The 6825-nt window shown below is 44.2% G+C and overlaps 2 non-coding genes across 2 annotated transcripts; both read left to right on the top strand.

The window, feature by feature from the left end:
* Positions 1-597: 597 nt before the first annotated feature.
* TRNAL-CAA lies at positions 598-703 on the top strand. The gene is made up of 2 exons: positions 598-635; positions 658-703. It is a non-coding gene; the product is annotated as a tRNA-Leu (tRNA).
* Positions 704-989: 286 nt separating this feature from the next.
* Positions 990-1061, top strand: TRNAE-CUC. Its single transcript has one exon. It is a non-coding gene; the product is annotated as a tRNA-Glu (tRNA).
* The last annotated feature ends 5764 nt before the right edge of the window (positions 1062-6825 follow it).

Here is a 6825-nt window from a genome sequence, read left to right as displayed (position 1 = left end):
TGGGTAAACGCAGCTGACTTCCCTCACCTCAGCCGAGGCCCGCATCAGGCCCCTCTGACCTCGGACCTCCCGATCCGGCCGTTATCGCCAACCGTATCTGTGTGGTTTCGTGGACGAAGAGCGGTGGACCTTGAGGGGAGGGTATGCGCAGGCACAATAAAGCAGAAAGCCGCTATAATAATGATGATAATGAAGAAAAACAAAAGCATCCATTTGTCACTTTGTGGCAAGCGTTTTTCCAACTACTTTCCAAGTAGTAACCGCTTGCCAGTTTCCCCAGCTTGGGCCGGAATGTGAGGCGGTAGCTTGTGCTTTGCCTTTCTCAGGCGTTGTCCTGCATTTGCGGGGCCAGGCGCTGGCGCACGGTCACTAACCCCTGGTCGTTAGCTTCGATTCCCGGCCTGGGAGAGCGCTATCGGCCACTCCGGGCTGCATTGCAGGCGCGGCTTTCTCCAGAGCTCCGGCGGGGGACGGGAAGCGCTGAAACTTCGCGACCAGTCAGTAGGATTCCCATGGCCGCAACGCGGGTGTGACGCGGCAGGCTGGCACCAGTGGACACAAGTACGAGGGTAAGTGAGAGGGGCTTCGCTTCTGAGTGTCAGGATGGCCGAGTGGTCTAAGGCGCCAGACTCAAGGTAATCGCCTTGCCTACGGGCGTTCTGGTCTCCGGATGGAGGCGTGGGTTCGAATCCCACTTCTGACACACTTTTTTTATTGGTATTTTATTCCCCTTAGGAAATCCCAAAATTTTCCTGGAGTCCGTTGGTATTTTGTCGTCTTCTGCAGGAAGAAGGTTACAACTACTCAACTTTGCTGCCCGGTGTTCCCTATCTGCCGCAGCAAGGGGGCTACCTACCAAAGGGAGGGAAACGCTCTCGGCATCTTCCCAAATGTTGCGAGGAAACCGCATCCAATCATATGTCACTATAGGATATACGTCACAGGATATTTATTTAGTATAGGATATTGCTAAGCTGTAGCTTATGTCTTCCCTGGTGGTCTAGTGGTTAGGATTCGGCGCTCTCACCGCCGCGGCCCGGGTTCGATTCCCGGTCAGGGAAGTAGGACTTTTTTTTTTTCTTTTTTAACACTGTTTCTGGTTGGAGCAGGGCTAACCCATGGGTAATGTTCCTATAGTCAGCTGTGACTTGACTTGACTTGTGACTTGACTCTAAACAAAGGGCAAAATGCACCTGGTATCCTCATTTTGCAGAGTAGTTACCTGAAATGGACTCTACTACAGTTTATGAGCGCCGTATATGTAGTCAATGTCTTTACTCATGATATCTTAAGAACGGAGAAAAAATGCCAGCAGCACAAAACGATCCAAAAAGATAGCTCTGGGAATGCCAAAAATGGCTGGTCTTAAAATTATGTCACAGACTTCAAAAAGTCTCCCTAGGTGTCCAAAGGCCATTAGAATGGCACCTGTTGCCTACAGGGGAGGGTCAGGGCCGGTCCTAGCTCCTTAATGACGCTTGGGTAATTGTCGCTATGGAAAGAGATCAGGTACTTCTCTCTCACCCCAGCATCTATCTTTTCATTTTTTAAATAAGTAGAGATAAGTGAAATAATGCCACAACCAACCCTGGTTTCTCTTTACATGCAATCGACACTGGTTAATATTTTGTCACATTCTCTCTCTCTCTTTCTCTCTTCCAAGGTAGATAGATAGATAGGTAGATATAGATATAGATAGATAGATAGATAGATAGATAGATAGACAGACAGACAGACAGACAGACAGACAGACAGACAATAGATAGAGATAGGTATACCTTCCCTATTCCATTTGAAAGTTGAGATCTGTATGGCCGGGCGCGGTGGCTCACGCCTGTAATCCCAGCACTTTGGGAGGCCGAGGCAGGCGGATCACGAGGTCAGGAGATCGAGACCATCCTGGCTGACAGGGTGAAACCCCGTCTCTACTAAAAATACGAAAATTAGCCGGGCGTGGTGGCGGGTGCCTGTAGTCCCAGCTACTCAGGAGGCTGAGGCAGGAGAATGGCGTGAACCAGGGAGTCGGAGCTTGCAGTGAGCCGAGATTGCACCACTGCACTCCAGCCTGGGCGACAGAGCGAGACTCTGTCTCAAACAAAAAAACAAAAGTTGAGATGTGTAAAACTGTCCCCCCAACTTGAAAGTCGCAGATATGACATTACTCCATGTCACACCTAAGAAAATTGACATTAACATGCTATCATATGCTAGTCTACATTCGAATTTTCCCCAATTGGCCTTAAAATGTCTTTTATAGCTGCTTTTAGTTTTTATTCTAAGTTTTTTATTGCCCATTTTTTAAATTTGGGAAGCCTGTGAAAAATATTCTAATAATTAAAAACTCCTAAATCACATTTAAGTTCTATCTTCTTAACATTTTGTAATATTATGAGCCTATACACCTAATTTGTTATTGTTTTCCAAAGTTTTATTTCTCTCTGGGTACGTTTTTCAGATCTCCAGGCCAAGGCTGTGTTATCATACACTCTACACGATAAGACAGAACCAGGTCCATGCATGTTTGTGTTTTCCACAGTGTTTAAAATCAAATAGGGCTGTTTTAACTTCCTGAATTTCTGCTTCTTGTACTGCTGAAATGACTGGTTTGAAATAATTCAAATTGCTACAAATATTTATAGAAATTTTCTTAAATAATATTTATCTAGTGGTGGTAAGTTTGGTAAAATGAGCTGTTTGTCACATCCTTGTTCCTAGAACTGTATACATTGTGCTCAATATGTGTGACTTTAAACTGTTTTTCTTTTTGTTTTTTTTTCTTTGAGACGGAGTTTTGCTCTTGTTGCCCAGGCTGGAGTGCAATGGTGTGATCTTGGCTCACCACAACCTCTGCCTCCCTGGTTCAAGCGATTCTTCTGCCTCAGCCTCCCGAGTAGCTGGGATTACAGGCATGTGCCACCACGCCCGGCTAATTTTGTATTTTTAGTAGAGACGGGTTTTCTGCATGTTGGCCAGGCTGGTCTCAAACTCCCAACCTCAGGTGATCTGCCCGCCTCGGCCTCCCAAAGTGCTGGGATTACAGGTGTGAGCCACCGTGCCTGGCCCTAGTTTCTTCTACTTGCAGAAGCTCTTTAGTTTAATTAGGTCCCACCTGTCAATTTTTGTTTTAGTTGCAATTGCTTGTGAGCACTTAGTCATAAATTATTTGCTAAGGCTGATATCCAGAAGAGTATTTCCCAGGTTTTCTTCTAGGATTTTTATAGTTGGAGGTCTTATATTTAAATATTTAATCCATTCTGAATTAATTTTTGTATGTGGTAAAAGGTAGGATCCAGCTTCATTCTTCTGCATATGGATAGTAGGGCACAAAATTTGAGTTAAGCTGTGTTAATGAAAAAATCCAAACTCTGTAAAATATTTTAAAGTGGTTTATTCTAAGCCACTATAAGTGATTTCAGCCCAAGGAAACCAGTCTCAAGGAGTCTTGGGAAAGTGCCCTTGAGGTGATCAGATTACAGTTTTTCGTTTTTGTTTTTGTTTTTTTTGAGACGGAGTCTCGCTCTGTCGCCCAGGCTGGAGTGCAGTGGCGCGATCTCGGCTCATTGCAACCTTCGCCTCCTGGGTCCTGGTTCAAGCAATTCTCCTGCCTTAGCCTTCTGAGTAGCTGGGATTACAGGCACACACCACCATGCCCAACTAATTTTTGTATTTTTAGTAGAGACGGGGTTTCACCCTATCAGCCAGGATGGTCTGGAACTCCTGACCTCGTGATCCGCCCACCTCATTATAGTTTTTTTTTTTTTTTGAGATGGACTCTTGCTCTGTCGCCCAGGCTGGAGTGCAGTGGCGCGATCTCGGCTCACTGCAAGCTCCGCCTCCCGGGTTCACACCATTCTCCTGCCTCAGCCTCTCCGAGTAGCTGGGACTACAGGCGCCCGCCACCACGCCCGGCTAATTTTTTGTATTTTTAGTAGAGACGGGGTTTCACCGTGGTCTCGATCTCCTGACCTCGTGATCCGCCCGCCTCGGCCTCCCAAAGTGCTGGGATTACAAGCGTGAGCCACCGCGCCCGGCCTCATTATGGTTTTTTTAAAAACACATTTTAGGGAGGCAAGAGTTACAGGCAAAGATGTAAATCAATACATGGAAGGTATACATTGGTTTGGCCTGAAAAGCTAGGCTATCTTGAAGCAGGGGCTTATAGGTTATAGATAGATTCAGAGATTATTTAATTTCAATTGAATGAGTAAAGCTCTGTCTAAAACTTGGAGTCAGCAGAAAGACATGTTTTAAGTTAGGATAATAATGCTATGTAGCAAGATTAATGACCTGCCCGTGTGCCTTAAATCATGCCTGGCATGGTCTTAGGTCTTGTTTATAATTTGATATCTCGTTACCACAATGAGTCCGTTTTGCCAATCTTATGATGTCTATTTTCAGATGAATCCTGGTCAGTTGTTGTGCCTTAAATTTAAAAGGAAGAGGGTAAAATGAGGTGTGTCCTACCTCCCATCTCATAGTGGCCAGAACTCAGTTGTTGAAGTGAGACTGCTGACTTTTTTTGCAGTCCCCTTGGCCACAAGAGGTCTCTTCTGTCATTGGAGGACTTAGGATTTTATTTTATTATCATTTTTTTAGAGGCAGGATCTCATTCTTTTGCCCAGAGTGGAGTGCAGTGGCATAATCATAGCTCACTGTAACCTTGAACTCCTGGCCTGAAGTGATTCTCTCACTTCAGTTTCTTGAGTAGCTAAGACTACAGGCATGAGCCACGATGTCTGGCTAATTTTTAATTTTTTTTTGTAGAGATGGGGTTTTGCTATGTTTCCCAGACTGGTCTTGAACTCCTAGCCTTAAGCTATCCTCTCACCTCAGCCTCCTGCATGGCTAGGACTACTGGTGTGTGACCCCATGCTCAGCTAAAAATTTTATTTTTAGTTTACATTTGTTACATCAGGAATAGAAAATTAATATAGTACCCAACAGAGCCACAATTATTTTAATTTCAAAACCCAGTCTTCGTTCAGAAGCCAGACCTCCTTCGAATTAGACATGGGACTAATGAATGCACCCTCCAACCAACTCTGTCCCACTTAAAGGTGGTGACGGTAGGGACCCCAGGAGAAACAGTGCTTGACAAAGACAATCTTACCAGTTCTATAACCCCCACACTCATCCTGTTCTTTATATATTTGAAGCTGACCGTGAGAGGAATCACGGACCAGTTACCTGGCCATTTCCTTCCTAAATTCTGCATTGAGATATCTGTGGTGGTATCCGATGTATCTAAATTGGCAATTCAAAGTAAAGCAGAGATGCATTTGAATAACCTGCTACACATGCAGATAGTTGCTAAATAAACACATGCAGGCCTTGAGACAGAACTATGTGTCACATTTTCACATCTCCCCGTAGAACATAATGTCTTCCTTCTACAAAGCAAACTTTCCTACCCTGTCAGTTTACTCCTCAATAATTTGTCTTAAGGTGTTACAAGGATACAAATCATGAATGAAAAAAATAAGAAACGTGTCTTATGATATTTTGTGCAAATAATGGTTACCAAAGAAAGGCCATGCTGATGTTAACTCTGGTTTGCACCAACTTGCTCCATGTCCAAACGAGGAAAGTGATGAAGACAGATCTCTCAGTGGCTGCTACATGCTAGGTTTTTTCAGGAAGATTTACATTTTATTACCATAAACACAGGAAATAAAAATAGGAATGATGAGTTATTATTATCAATATCACCAGCCTGATACTTGAGTGTACATTATTCATAGAAATATCGTAATCTAAATCAATCTTAATGTGATCACCTAAATGAGTTCTCACCTCTGGGACTAATTGCTTTCTTGTGCTGAGAAGTGAGGATGACGGTTGATTTAGTACAAGAGGTTAACTACTTTCAGGGTTCCTTCAGAGATCATTTCTACTCCATCTGAAAGATTGATCTGTTTGAATTCAAATTATACCACTCAGATATTGAACAAAAAGCAGCTGAAGAGAAGAAAAATATCTTCCTAGACATTGGGATAAAAGGTGGGGGTTGGGGAATCTGATTTTCATGTTGGAGAATTGCATTTTTGGAGTTTAAACTGCCCAGCTTCCCTCAGACGCATCCTGGACTCTTGCCGTTTGCTTCCTCTGCCTGGGGAGACAGCACTCTGTGAATGCTCCAGCTGGGTGGCCCCAGCCTCGTCTTCTGGGAATGAGGAACGTTGGCAGGAGGTGAGGGATCACCATAATAAGCTCTTATTAACTGGTGTTTCTTGGGATTCTCTTTGGAGGGTTCAAAAGGAAACTTTAAAAACATTTACTTCCTGTGATAAAGCAGTCAACAGCAAACCTGTAGTGAAAGGATCACAGGTTTCCAAAGAGCAAGCTAATTAGAAAATCTCAAGGGGGTAAAACTCTGCAGCATGCCGGTGGCTTGGCTGCCAATTATGATATATATTGTACTCAGGATTACAGGATATATAATATTATATATGTTTTTATGCATGCATATGTATATGTATATGTGTATTTTATTTTATTTTTTTTGAGATGGAGTCTCGCTCTGTTGTCCAGGCTGTAGTGCAGTGGCACAATCTCGGCTCACTGCAGGCTCTGCCTCCCAGGTTCACGCCATTCTCCTGCCTCAGCCTCCTGAGTAGCTGGGACTACAGGCGCCCGCCACCATGCCCGGCTAATTTTTTGCATTTTTAGTAGAGATGGGGTTTCACCGTGTTAGCCAAGATGGTCTCGATCTCCTGACCTCGTGATCCACCCGCCTCGGCCTCCCAAAGTGCTGGGATTACAGGCGTGAGCCACCGAGCCTGGCCATGTGTATTTGTTATACACACATAAGCTTACTATTTATTC

This window comes from Nomascus leucogenys, chromosome 5, assembly GCF_006542625.1.
Source record: "Nomascus leucogenys isolate Asia chromosome 5, Asia_NLE_v1, whole genome shotgun sequence".
NCBI lineage: Eukaryota > Metazoa > Chordata > Mammalia > Primates > Hylobatidae > Nomascus > Nomascus leucogenys.
Note: the sequence above shows the minus strand (reverse complement) of the source record. Positions and strands in the feature narration are given on the sequence as shown.